Source organism: Macaca mulatta, chromosome 7 (genome assembly GCF_049350105.2).
Source record: "Macaca mulatta isolate MMU2019108-1 chromosome 7, T2T-MMU8v2.0, whole genome shotgun sequence".
NCBI lineage: Eukaryota > Metazoa > Chordata > Mammalia > Primates > Cercopithecidae > Macaca > Macaca mulatta.
This window is the reverse complement of record NC_133412.1, coordinates 48,730,679-48,745,116: the sequence shown is the minus strand read 5'-3', so window position 1 is coordinate 48,745,116 and position 14,438 is coordinate 48,730,679. Positions and strand designations below refer to the sequence as shown.

General features: G+C 48.9%; 1 protein-coding gene across 2 annotated transcripts in view; it reads right to left on the bottom strand.

Moving 5' to 3' along the window:
* THSD4 (thrombospondin type 1 domain containing 4) overlaps nt 1–14,438 on the bottom strand; it is a 698,888-nt gene that overhangs the window by 670,417 nt on the left and 14,033 nt on the right. Inside the window, exon 1 of one of the 2 annotated variants that reach the window (XM_028851087.2) lies at nt 9,619–9,859. The exons of the other annotated variant lie outside the window; for it this stretch is intronic. The gene's annotated coding sequence lies outside the window, so the exon portion shown is untranslated. Of the gene's footprint in view, nt 1–9,618; nt 9,860–14,438 lie in introns of those variants that run through there. 2 annotated transcript variants of the gene reach the window in all.

Below are 14,438 nucleotides of genomic sequence, written 5' to 3'. Positions count from 1 at the left end.
GAAAAAGGAAAAGAGGGAGCAAAAGTTTATTCCACATTCACTGTGTGCCAGACACAAGCCTTGGTGCTCCGTCCATGCTCTCGCCTGCCTTTCACAATCAAAAAATTCCAGCTAGAATCAAGTTCCAAACTCCAGTCAGCAGGCTGCTGGGAGTCAGGCAGAGCTGCTGGACGCCAGGAGAGTACACAATAATAAACCAGTGTAGGGTATAAATTTTTTTCTTTTCTTCTCTTTTCTCTTTTCTTTTCCTTTCCTTTCCCTTGCCTTCCTTTCTCCTTCCCTTTCCCCTTCCTCTTCCCTTCTCTTCTCTTCTCTTCCTGGCTGGGACTCACTCTGTCCCCCAGGTTGGATTGCAGTGGCATGAACATGGCTCACTGCAGCCTCAAAATTCTTGAGCTCAAGTAATCCTCCTACTTTAGCCTCCCATATATGTAGTTGGGACCACAGGTGCACACCACCAGCTGAGACCACAGGTGCACACCACCATGCCTGGCTAATAGTTCGATGTTTTGTAGAGATGGGGTCTCACTTTGTTGCCCAGGCTGGTCTCGAACTCCTGGGCTCAAGCGATCTTCCCGTCCCGGCCTCCCAAAGGGCCAGAATTACAGGCATGAGCCACCATGCCTAGCCAGGGTATACAATTTAAATCATGAAATAGAATGACAATAACAATATTAATAAGGTCATTGGGTACCAAAATTTTGAAATAATATGATTTAAAATTTTTAATTCACTAGAATAACTACCTAAATAATTTAAAATTGTATTAAAGTAACTGCCTATGTTGGTACCATTCAGGCTGATAAATACCCCAATCTTTTGTTAGAACTTGTGAATTGAGCTTTATTCTTATGAGCACTGGAATGTCTAGGAATGATTTTGTTGACTATCAGGATATTTCAACATTCACTCTTCCTCCAATTTAAAACAATTTTCAAATATTATAATCGTCTAGACAAGAGGTCCACAAACTCTGGCCCACAGGTTAAACCTGACCCTCTGCCTGTTTTTGCCACATTTTCAAATGATTGATTGAATAAAAATCAAGAATATTTTATGGCATACAAAAATTACATAAAATTAAAATTGCGGTGCCCGTAAATCAGTTTTACTGGAACACAGTCCTGCCCATTCATTTATCTATTGTCTATGGCTTCTTTCGTGCTCAAAAGGCAAAGCTGATTAGTTGCAACAAAGACCACACAATCTGCAAAGTCAAAATATTGTTTGGCCCTTTCCAAGAAAATGTGCGGACCCCCAATCTAGACAGTCTGTCAAATGGTAGTGCTGGTGTCAGACTGAAAACATATCGAGACGACGATGATGATGATAACAGCAACAGCCACGACCACCAGCTTGGCAAATAAGAAAGCCAAAAAAGCATCACGAGATACCGAGTGGGTAACTTATGAGTGAGCCCACTGTGCAATGTGAGAGAGAGTGTGACCATATGAGAAGCGACAGCACAAAGCTATGTGTTTTGAGACCATATCAAGTAAATGCACACTCTACATTTATTCTGTAGGGGAGAAAGTCTGAATGACGAGAGATCTGAACTCTGAGAGGTTTCAAGAATGTAACCCTCCCATAAAACACAACAGGCTTCTACTTCCTTTCTCCTTCTTCCCTCTTCCCCAGCCTTGTTTCCTCCTCTTGGGAGGCAGATCCCACCCCAAATCTTTCTGAATTCCCACCAATCTGAATCTGATGCCTGTGTGGGTCCCCCAGCCTCTCTATGCCATGTTTATCACAGTGCCTTCCCTTTCACCTGCCCCCTGCTAAGACTGTAAGTATCATATTACTCCCCACCTCTCACACCTCCAAGCAAGAACACACCTTCTTCATCGGTGAGAAGTTCTAGTGTTCACCTGCACAAGAGTTGGCCCTTCATTGCATTGGAGGCTTGAGCAAACACCATACCTATGTTCTCTCCTCTAACTCCTACAGCATGTACAGAGACTGTTAGCCCATTTCACACACGAGGAAACTGAAGCTTAAAGAGATTAAGCTGCCCAAGGCCACACACGCAGAGTCAGGTGTGGAATTCACACCCTTTGCAGTGCATGACGCTGCCACCTGATGCACAGTAGGGGCTCAGAAATCACTGGATGCCTGAGCGAATGACTACATAGCCATGCCCACACAGGACCACTGACACACAGCAGCGCAATCTCAGAAGCTGCCAAGACCTTTCACTCCATGGGACCTCTGTGAACACTGAAATAACTTCCCTCTCTGGAACCCAGAAAGTCACCACTTGAACAGTACCTCTCACACCCCTTGCTAAGAGTGAGGTATCAAGTTCCTCCAATCTGAGCCTCAGGAAAGAACAGTAACTAGTGAGGAAAGGAAGGGTAGGCAGAAAACAAGCACCTGGTCTGTTTCTGGGTCCCCCTCATCTGGGCCTCCCAGGTGCAGTTTCTCTGAAGACCCCATGGGCAGCATGGACCACTCTTATTACAGTTCCTGCTTTTGACCTGGTCATCACATGGCCGGGAAGTGTATTTCCAAAGCAGAACGTGAGATCAGAAGTAAATAAACATCAGCAAATTGAACATTCATGTTGGTAGTGCCAATTTTTAGATTGGGAGAAACTAGAAACAACCTAGATCCCTGACAGAGGGTGGGGAACGGCTAAGGAAACCGCGATGGAGCAAACTGATGGAAAGCGTCATTGTGCTTTACAAAATGGGAACCCTGCTTAGGTGGAAAGTGGGAAATGTTGACACAAAATCATATTAGTGGAAAAGACAAATCTGCATGTGCTAAATTAAAATACAAGCCTATATCAAGGAGAAAGCAGAGCAATATTGGCGCGGCATTATGCATACATGTGCTCCTGTGAAAGAGGCCAAGAAGCCAGAGCATCCTGCGAGAGGCTGAGAGCAGGGAGAGACCTTTCCTCCCAGCTACTCACTAACTGGCCTGATAGCTCCTCCCCCGGGCCCCACCGCCAGCATTTGTTTTGGAGTCAGATGACTTGAAATTCAAACATCACTCTGATGTCTACTTGCTGTGTGAGCCTGTGAACATTCCTTAGCCTCTCTGAGCCTCAGTTTTCTAGCTGTAGAGTAGAAATAAGAGTGTCTAGTTTGCACAGGTTGTTGAGAGGATTAAATAAAAGAAGCCAGGTAAATCCCAGTACCTGACACGGAGTTCTGTAAATGGCAGCTCCTCCCTGCTTAGCTGACCAGAAGATCTCTGAACTTCAAGCAGAATGAAATCCCGGGCCTCAACTAAAACATCACTAAAGTCAAGCAGGTCCTGGGTACTTGTCTGCTCTGGAAAAGACTCTAAATGAAACTAAAGGCTATACTGTCACTACACGCCCTGTAATGAGACTTCAAAACTTGAAGACACAGCTCTACCCTCAGGGCTCACCTTACAACCAGCAATAAACTCTCCTACATAGTTCCCAAGGGGCCTCATGTGCACGGTTGGATTGGATCCTCCTGTCAATCATTAGGTAAGTATAACTATTATTATCCCCCACCAAGAACAAGGCAATGAGAGGGCAGAGAAACCAGAAAAGAGAGCAGAGTGGGGATTTGCATCCAGGCCAGACGGCCTCCACGGCTCCTGATTTTGCTCTCAAAAAACAGCTGCATTCTCTACCCTCAGCCACTTGGCTAGGGACTGTCAAGTCACAGCAAAGCTAGCAAGGAGCAGAGCCAGTGCAGAATTGGCCAGCACCATGGAGGACACAACAGATGTCAGTGCCCAGCCCGCAAGTAGTCTGACAACCTAGCATGAGGGCAGGAGACAAGGGGCAGGGTAATGTCATCAAAGGGGCAGCTGGAAACCATGGAACTGGAGCAAAGGGAGGAGCAAGCCAGACAGAATCCAAGGCATGTGAGGGTCAGGGGTCAAACAAAGGAGATCAATCAAAGAGTCAGTCGTCAATTCACCCAAAGCAAGTCTTGGAGCCCTGGAAGAGAAGTTGCTTCTGTCCTTCCCAAAGGATATGCAGGCTCAGGACTCAGCCAAAGTGGGGAAAAAAAAAAGTGATTGCTAACATTCAAGTGGCATTTTCCTACACGCCTGAGATACTTTTGAGCATTTTCCAGGTGGAAAAACTACAGCCCCAGAGGCCAAGGAACCTGTTCAAGGCCCAACACTTGGTAGAGCCAAGACTCAAACTCAGGACCTGGCTCCAGAGTGCTCTCCTCCTCAGCACCACCGTGCTGCTGCCTGACCTGGGAAAGGAGGTGGGCTCCTCTTCCTACACATCACAAGTGATCAGAGACCCTACATTTCAGGGGGAAAAGTATGTCTGGCAACTACAAATTTGTAACTTGCTGATATGATTGGAGGGTTTCCAAGAAGGAAGCAGGTAGGGCAGCCTCTCAGCAGTCCGTTTATCTTTTTTCATAGGAAATTAATCTTCTTCTCTCTCCTGACTCTGCCTCTAAGAAAAATGGTTAAGTCAAAGACATGGCTGTCACCCTCCCACTCCTGTAGTCACGTGGCTGCATCCCCGCCATAAATCAAAGCTGATGCCCCCTTTCATCAGATGCCTGCAGACAATTCCCCTGCGATTTCCCTGCTGGGGCTCAGAGGGCCAAGGCCTAAAGGGTTAACATCTCATTTCCTCTTGTCTTTCAAGCCTTAATCCCCATCCTGAGCTGGGTGCATTCCAAGCCAACCTGGAGCAGGTCATGACGAGCTCCCAGCCCATGGCTGGCCCTTCATTTCCCCTGGCAGGAGATTAGATGGGGCGCCCATTAATCACTCAATGCTTTGGTCCTCACTGCTGGCCAGGTCTTAGGCAGCTGGCCAAGGGCCGGGAGGGTGAAGCAGGCCACATGCTGCCCACCTGGTTGTGGGCTGCCCAGTGCTACCCTCCTGGGACAAAACACAGTGGCACTGTGAGCCTGGCTCACTGCCCTCGGACCACGCCCTAGAAAAGCAGGGATAAGCGGCACCTCTGCCTGGGGTGCCACCTCAGTGATCAGCTTTGGAAAGGCTGGTAGGAGAAGACAACACGGGCAGTACACTCAGCTGAAAGATTGGGTAGACAGGAAAAGAGGTAAACAGAAAGTGACCACTTTCCCAAGACAACTCATCATACACAGAACTGCTGCCTCTTGTTCCTTGGGTTCTTCTTTGGGGAATCTAAAGGGAAGCTGGGGAAGGGGAGTGGGGTGAGCAGGAATGTTGGATGGATAATTCGTTATTATTATCACTGCACAGCTGGGAGTGCTCATTTGCTGGGTTTGAATACACAGTTGTAACATTCATCCCTATGCCGTTCAGACACAAACTCCTGGATCTGAGGGGGCCTGAGATTATATACATTTTTCCTACAGCGATATATTGAGCTCCAATTGTCTCAAGCACCGATCAGGCACGGAGTAAAGAAATGGGGCGAGAACTGACACTGAGCGCCTGCTATGTGACAGGGCTTTGCCTTAAGCTCTGCATACCCATGCACTGGTCCCCCACCAGCCCTCCAGGCTGTGGCCATCCTCCTGTTACACAAGGGGAAACTGAGGCTGGGTGGGTGGGGAGTGGGGCAAGGCCTGTTGAATGAAAGAGATCTGTCAGCAGCCAGATCCCATTCTGGGAAAGGAGGTTCAACTCACCATGCCTGCAGGGAGGAAGGGGCTGGCTTTGCCTGTCCAGCCCTATTTGGGGAGTCCCAACCCAAGCAACTTGGGGCTCTTGAACAAACCCACCCTGGCCTTTCTCCCTCGGCACTCGCTCAGACCCCAAAAGAAATACACAGTGAGTCTGATGGTGAGTGGGCTTACATGCCTTCAAGTAGGCTGAGGGGGCTGGGCCTTCAGGACTGAACTAAATACCCCTCAGGCCAAAGGAGAGGATCCTCCTCCTGGCCTTGGCCACAGTTCTCCATTGCTCACTCCTTAGAGTCAAGGTCAGGGCCTCTGTCAAACAGGAACATGCTGCCTGGGATAAAGTGGCATATTAACCCACCACCTGTCGCTAGAGCCACATGGTAAAGGAAGCCCAGGGCAGTGGTCTCCAAACCTGGGTGTGCAGAAGAATCGCCTGAGGCAACCCGAAAAATGCCAGTTCTCAAGCCCAGCTTCCACCCTGGAGCCTGTGTTTTTCTTTCGCCAGATCTGAATTTTGATTCAGATGTTCCTAGGACAACTGTTTCAGGAAATAATGATATAGTGGAAAGAACACCAGACTTAGAGAGCTGGGTTTAAGATTTCAGCTCCAAACCTGAGCTGCTGACCTCAGGCAAGTAAGCCTCAATTTTCTTCCTGTACAATGCAGATGCTGACGCCTCCCTTATAGGTGGCTGGGAGGATTAAAAGAGAAACCACTGAAAGCCCCAAGCATCGCACACACCAGTGCTCACTAAGCATGGCCCCAATGAGGCTAACAAGCCAGCGAGGCTGTGGGCACAGAAGTAAGTTTTGATGGTAGGAGGAAAAGAGAACACAATAGGCCCAGATGATGAAGGGGTGTCCCAGAATCAGCACGGCAGGCCTGCGGAGGAGGAGTAAAATTGGAGGATCCCAAGAGGGGGCCAGAGGCAGCAAAGCAGCCTAAAGTCAGAGCTTCCCCTGAATCTCCTCCTCCGCTTGTGTCAGCCTGCATCGTGTGTTAGCTCCCAGCATGACATTTTTAATCCATTTTCACAGCGAAGATATTCAGCAAATACACATGAAACCTTTACATCTGCGCAGAAGTAAACATCACGATTCTGCATACACACGCAAAGAAAGAGAAAAAGTGGGAAAATCAGAAAGGAGACAGAAGGGAAAAGTGAGATGGGGGGTCAAACCCAGGAAAGTAGTCACGTGCTTTCAAGTGTGTTGGGGCCATTAACATGCGGACAGTGTGTTCCATGACCTGGAGAGGCCCAAGGAGGCTGCTCTGGGGAAACCTCTGAGTGGCTGGGGAGGCGAGGCTCATCCAGGCTGAACATAGAGCAGGTGCAAAGAAAGCAGGGAAGAGACACAGGAGTCTGTGCAAGAAAGGCTGGGTGGGATATACTGTCTGGCAAAATTTAGATCAGAAGAGAGGAAATCTGAATTTCTGAGCTGGGGATGGGAGGTGTGGGGAGGGCAGATAAGACCATGATAAAGAAACTGGGTGAGTGGAGGGATGGCCTTCAAGCAGGAAGGCATTGGGATGGCTCTTGGATCAATAAAGTAGACCGGGATTAGGAAACATTTTAAATGCCCTGATGAAAATTAACTTTGATTCAACCATGTCCATATAGTACTTTTCTATCTCTCAGCCTTTCCTTAAGCTCTTTCCTCTGCTTGGCCTGTCCTCTCTCCCCACCAGCCTTTCCCATCTCCCTGAACTCCTCCTTAGGCTTCAAAGCCTAGTGGTAACTGCCCTAGCTCCTCTCATGCAGAATCAATTTCTCCCTCATCCGCATCTCCTTGATGTTTTGCACATCCCCCTTGTATTGCGGTTATAACCCTTTCTCCTCTGGGCGGTTATTTATCATCTGCTAGCCTGTGGACTCCCTGAAGGCAATGATATTGTCTTATTCAGAGCGTAAGTCCCAGCACATAGTAACAGTCCCTGGCACGTAGCAGATGCTCAGAAATATCTGTTGGAGAAAAATTAAATAGAAGCGAATACTGGGGAGCCATTGTGATTCCTTGAGAGAAATGATGTGGTGAAATCAGAATTTTAGAAATATTAATCTGTCAGCATGAAAGAAGATAGATTAAAATGAAGAAAGCAACCCGTGGCTGGGAGTCAAGAGGGGAGATTATTACTGTAATTTGGACATGGTTGAAGGTGGGGGCAGTGGGAATGGAGACAGGGAAATAATTCGTCAGATATCACAAAAGAATGTGGAAGAGATTTTGCGATGAATGAGTTATAAATGTCGGGGACAGAATGGGAGTGTTGGGGACATTTAAACATTGAGATTCCCAGCAATTAGGATAAAAGTGGTGGGGGGATGGAGAAGAAGGCAATACACAGCCTATGTGTAGGATAACTGATTGCAATCTCCACAAGTTTTTCCCGGCAAAAACAAAAACAAACTCCAAGTCAAAAATCTCCCCACCCCCGATCTTCCTCCCAAACTCTGGGCTGTATTTTTCTTTCCCTAACAGCCAGTAAGAAACATTTCCTCATGGCATAGAGACTGAAAAGAAGGTAATGCCAATCTGGTGCCCTGCCCAGTGCTGGGCACAGAGGAGATCACATGAGTTCAACTGGCCAGCCTCCCCACAAGGGACCAACCCAGTTGCGTATTCAGAAGGGACTCCAGTATCCTGCTCACCCAAACTCATTTCCCAGGCCCAGACCTCTGGGAAATCCCTGCTCCAGCACTGCAGAGATTTCTAGGAAAGTCCCAGGACGCCCATCTGCTTCCTCACATTAACTTCAGGGCTAGGATTTTGTTTTCTAAAGGAATTCAACTATGATGCCAACGAAAATCTATAGGAATTGAGGAGTTCCGTATTTAAGCCACATTTTTAAAATGTTTGCTTCTTTGTATATTGAGACCCAGTAAGACCCTAGTAAGCCCAGTTACCCTATCACCTCCAACAATATCAATCAAGTAGAAGACATGCAGATTTTAAAAGCCGTGTGATCCTTGAAAAATCTTTAGACTGTTCTGGGTCCTGGGTGCATCCAGCTGTGAATGGAGGGTTGGACAAGGTGATTGCTTAGATCTCTCTCGGGTCTCTATTTCTCTAATTCCAAATTCCAACAGGCATCCAATGATCGCTATCCACGTCCAAGTTTTAGACTCATAGCCCGAAAAGGGCGAAGCGCAGCGTGGTAGAGGTCGCAAAGGAGACAGGAAGAGAAGCAAGCATGCACTTTTAATGAGACGGCAAAGGAGGCTGGGAGGCACGGTGCTGGGTGTGGACTGCTTAAAAAACTCATTAGACCACAAATTCCAGACACTTAGGTGGGCCCGAGAACGCCCTGAAATCCCCTTCCCAAGTCAGGGCTGATGTTATTTCAAAGAAAAAGAAAACTTAACTTCCAGATCTGTAGAGCTCCAAGGTGAGCTCGCTGTGCAAAAACTACTTCTGTAAGTGCGCCAAGGGGCCGCAGGTACTTGGACTGCACTTGAGGAAGTGTCCAGAGTTGGCGGAAACAACTCATCCACTCGGGCTCCGGGCGCTCGCTGGTTTGCAGCAACCAAGCTGAGACAGACACACAGATGCGGGGGCCCAGGCCAGGGCTCAAGGAGCGCTGACCGAGACTTGCCCGGCTCTCGGGCCCCAGGTGGGAGGGAGGCGAGGCTGAGGCGGGGGGCGCACGGGCTGGATGTGCACTCGCCGGTCCCCCTCCAACCCGACCCGGGGAGCACGGGGCCCCGACCCGGGACAACTGAGGTGGATTGTCCCTAGAGTTTAAGACTGTCCCTAGAGTCGAGGGTGGAGGGGTGAGTGCTGGCGCCAGCACAGAGCAACACTCCCAGCAAGGAAGAGAACCAGAGAAGGAGGCGCAGCCGTCCGCACGGACCAGGCGCTCGCCGGCTCCCCGAGCCCGGAGCGGAGCAACCCGCGGCGCCCTGGACACACCCACTGGGTTGCCGGCGCCAGCCCGCCCCGCCGGCCAGAGTGCTGGGGCCGGAGCCGGGGCAGCGGAAGCCTTGTCGGGGAGGCGCGGACGGCGCGCAGGGGGCGCGGGGCGCGTGGCTCTGCTCACCTGGCGGTCCGCGTCCCGGAGCGACCGGCGGCCGCCTCGCCTCGCCTCGCCCCCGCGTGGTTCCCGGCGCCGGGCAGCCCAGAGCGCCGCCGCATGGACGGCCGCCGCCACCCCGCCGCCCCGCCGCCCCGCCGTCCCGCGCCCGCCCTGTACGGGCTCCCGCTGTGCCCCGATTCCGCGTCGGGCTGCGCGGGCGGCCAGCGGTTCAGGAGCGCGCGGAGAGCTCTGGCTCGAAGTTTGCGATCCGAGAGCGGGATCCGCGCTCCGTCGGTCCCTCCTCCCTCCCCCTTTGCGGCCTCCCGCTGTCATCTGGAGCCGCTCCTGCCGCCCCCTGGCGGCCGCTGCGGGAAGGGCCGGCCTCCATCCGCCCCCCACCCGCAGACCCCCGTCAACAACAGGATGGTCCATGGGTCCCAGGGGAAGAGACATCACCCAGTAGGAGGGAGCACGGTCTAGACAGAGGCCACGAAGGCGGGAGGGGGCGACAGTGGACAGGAGAGTGGCCCAGCTGGCCAGGGCTGTCTAAGTGAGAGGAAAAGGGAGAGGGCGGTTGAGACCAGGCCCTGAATTCCGCGTTCGTCTTATCCTGAGGTCTGTGGGGACCTGTTGAAGGACTGGGGCACGGGACGGACGTGGGCGTCCTTCCATTTGGAGCAGCCATTCCGGCAGCATCAGGATGGGGCGGAGGCAAAGCGGGGAGCGGGTGAGACAAGTGGTGCTGTAAACCTGTGCGAGAAGGGGGCGGTGACTCTAAGGGCAGGAAGGAGTCCTGGTCACACACACACTCCCACGCAAGGTAGGACGCGCTGGGCTCCTTCTGAGGCCAAGGGAAAAGGACAAGAGCCCTCCAAATTCCAACTGGGGTTAGACAGCATGGGGAGGAGACACACACACCCTGACAGCCAGAGCCGTTCGGGATTCTCTCTTGTCTTATTCAGGGTAATATTTTGTTGGGGAAAAAAATGCCTGCTGCAAAAAATATATATATATTATTATTATTATTGTTATTAATAATGATAAAAATCAAACTTTGATACCGTCGTTTTACGAATGGGGAAATTATTGCCCCCAAAAAGGCATGACCAAAGAGATGCAGTTAGTTAATGGCGGGAAAATTACTAGGGCCCCGTTTCTTGAGTCCTAATTCAGAGCCAAATTCTTTACATTCGAGCCAAGGTGTTCAGAGCTGGGAAGGCAGGAAATAGAGTGACTGTGTGGAACCGTCTCTTCTTTCCCCCAGAGCAGGGAGGGGGTGACAAATATTTGAAGAGGCTCTCCAGGTACAGGCGTTTCCCTAAATTTGAGTCAGCCTGTTTGTTTATCGCTGCCTCTAAAGCTTGCCTGCAGGGGCTGTTTTGAAAGTGCAGGTGTACCGAGAGGACAATGAAGGAGGTGGCAGAATGCAAGCTCCCTGCCCCAGAGCCAGGCCGCACCAGGGCTGGGTGCAGTGTGCTTGGTGGGAGCAGAAGGGAGCTCCCAGGGATGACTGTCCTCCAGAAAAAAAAATTAACAAAAGGGAAAGTGGCAACCCAAGAGATCAGGCCAAAGAAAGAAACACCACTTTGAGTGCCGACTACTGGCCCAGAGGCTGGCAGAGCCAGTTCTGACTTATTCAAGAGCTGGTTCCAATGGGATGAAACAATTCCACACTTTAACAAACAGATTTTGATGGGAGGCACCTGGTGTAAATGGGATTAGATTAATTCTGAGTGTCACGAGTCTCATGGGTCCAAATTAAGTCGATCTAACAGCTCTAGTAACTACTGGCCAGTTTAAACCATTTAGAATTGATTAAAAAAAAAAAACCTACACAACTTTAGAATGTACTTAATGTCACTGAATTGTACACTTAAAAATGGTTAAAATGGAAATTTTATGTTATGTACATTTTACCATAATTTTAAAAAAGAAAGCAAAACTAATAAGATTTGTTCAAAGATTTACTAATTCGTTTGAGACACGTATTTAGTGCCTTGGTGTGGCCTTGGTGCTAGGATTCAAAGATGAAAGGAAGAAAACTTTCCATTCCAAAAGAAACTCCATGTAAGGTGAAGAAGATGAAATACAGGCAGAAAACCATACCAGTAGGTGGTAGGTGTATGCAGAAGTATTTAGGAGCTCATACAGGAGTGCCTGCCTCAGGACAGGGAATCTGGGATGTTGTGCTGAGCTGAATCTTAAACAATTGAGTGAGTTCATCGAATAAGGTCTAGGGCAAACAGGGCTTAGGAGCAAAGGGTGTGGTTTTGTTTTTTTGCTTTTTTATTTTTTAATTTTGAAATAATTTTAGACAAATTTCACAAATAGTACAAAGAACCCCCTTATATCCCCCACCCTCTTCCTCTAATGTTAACATCCTACATAACCCAAGTACGATTATTAGTGAGCAAACTTGATTTGACAGACCTAGGCTGGCTCCTCAGAAGTGATTCCAGTCCATTTCAACTTTGGTCAAATTGTTTTGACCATATTTTGCTTATATGTCACAGGAAAGTCTCTTTCTTTAAAGTCAAGATAATACTTGTTTTATTTGTTTATTTATTTTGAGAGAGGGTCTCACTCTGTCACCCAGGCTGGGGTGCAGTGGCACGATTGCAGCTCACTGCAGCCTCCATCTCCTGGGCTCAAGCAGTTCTCTCACTGCAGCCTCCCAAGTAGCTGAGACTACAGGCATGCGCCACTACACTTGGTTATTTATTTTTTATTTTTTCATTTTTTATTTTCAGTAGAAAGCAGGGCTCGCTGTGTTACCCAGGCTGGTCTCAAACTCCTGAGCTCAAGTGATCGTCCATTCTCAGCCTCCCAAAGTGCTGGGATTATAGGCGTGAGCCACAGAGACCAGCCTATATTCATTTTAAACAAAGAGATATTTACATTATGTGTAGGCATCAGTGAATATTAAGTATGCTAAAACAGCAAGTTTTAATCTTTCAGTCCTGTTATATTTCTACTTTTATCCAAATGTGTCTCTTATGTATGAATCGGAGGAGCAGAATTTGATCCTTGCGTATAAAATATCTTACTGACCCTCACCGAAAGAGAGAGCCAAGAATAGGTGCTTCAGATCACAGTCAGAGGCTGACCTGTGCTTACCCAGGCTGGGGGCCTGCCTGGCATGTCAGTGTCATCTGTACACAGCATCTTGGAGGGTGGGTCACCCCTTTGCATATCTGATGTGATGAACTGCTCACTACCTCATAAACTAGCCCACATTGTTTTTAGAGGCTCTTTGTTAGAAAGTCCCTTGTAATTTTGACCTGAAACCTTTTGCCCGGTGATTATTATCCATTGGCCCTAGAGGCAGCTCCTAAATGGACAGACAAGAAACTGTCACGTGTCAGTTCTGTCTATATAAGACAGCTCTAGCTTACACCTGTTGTCCTATTATAATTATTAATTAATTATTAATAGTGTTCCCCTTCATTCTCTTGTCCTAGTTAAGGTGATAAATTATGCATATGACATCCTATAGAAGACTGTCACCGCCCCACCTCACTGATCAGCTCTCTGCCTACAGCCACACCCACAGAACGTTCAGCCATTTCTCCTGTGGTTCCCAGCCTGCGCACAGCGTCTGCACATGGTGAGGCCTCCCAGATCTCTGAGGAACGAATGGCTCACTGCTGAGAGCAACTTCCTGGGACTTCAGGGCATGTGGAACTGGAATAAGAGCAACGTGTGAACAGATTACAGGAAGGCAATGCGGGACAGCCGGACCCTTTGTGGGGAAATTTATGGGGAACACAGTCTTCTCACTTACAAGCACTGAGATTGCCTGAGAGGGGAGAGATGATGCAGAGTGTCCCAAATTTATTTGACCTGGAATCCTTTTACCAGCGAAATATCTATTGGGCCTAGAGTTCTGAAAATTGCACTTTGAAAAACACTGCTCTCAGCTCTTACAAACACTCGTGTTTTCATCCTAACTGTGCTTCAGAGAATTGTGTCCCAGCAGGGAGGGAAACCCCTGTATAATCCCCTCCGTTGCTAGTATTTGGAGGTGGGATGAAAATGAACCTACATTCAAACCCCTAATTTCAGGCTCTGAAGGAGGTACCAGGATCCATTACGATGCTTGTAAAATTGTTCCTTTCATTTTCCTGGTTGTAAACTTATGTGGACTGTGAAGTCCAGGCAAGCCTGTGCCCAGCAAATAATAAGAAAATAAGGGATGCATGGTAAACAAAACAAAACACTTCGAGAGCTGGTCAACTTGCTGTTGTTTTGAGCTGTTTCTAAGAATCTCAGGGTAGATTCCCTCCCCTGCGTGCCTCCTTAACCCAGTCCTTTTTCTTCCTCCTCCAGGGACTCTGGAATACTGACCTACAGTCTGAGTTCCCGTGCCCTTGCCTGGGGCTGACTCTCTACTTGACCTGTAACCCACAACTGGGCAAGAGAAAATTCTGCAGCCACAGCTCTGAGGACATGAGCAAAATGGTTTCCAGATGGAATGTCAAGGATTCACATGAAGTGGCAGGGAGTCTTCAGGCCACACTTCAGGTTATCTCCTTCTCTTTCCCTTTTCTGCTTCACTCTTGCTCTCATCCTTTCTCGCCCCACATCTGGTCAGAGGAGATAGGAAGGTTCTTGTTACCTGGTACAAGACAACTTTTGGAATCCCAGATATTCAGATTATTTCCCCTTTTCCTCTTTGCAAATGATAATACTCACAGCCAAGAGGCATCACCCGGATCTAAGGCTGCTTCTCCTTAGGACTTGCAGAGAGAGAAGGAGAAGGTGGGGCTGGCAGCCTCCAGTCCACAGCCTTCCTTTCTCCTCCTGGCGATGATTAACTAGGCCTAGACAATGGAGATCTATGG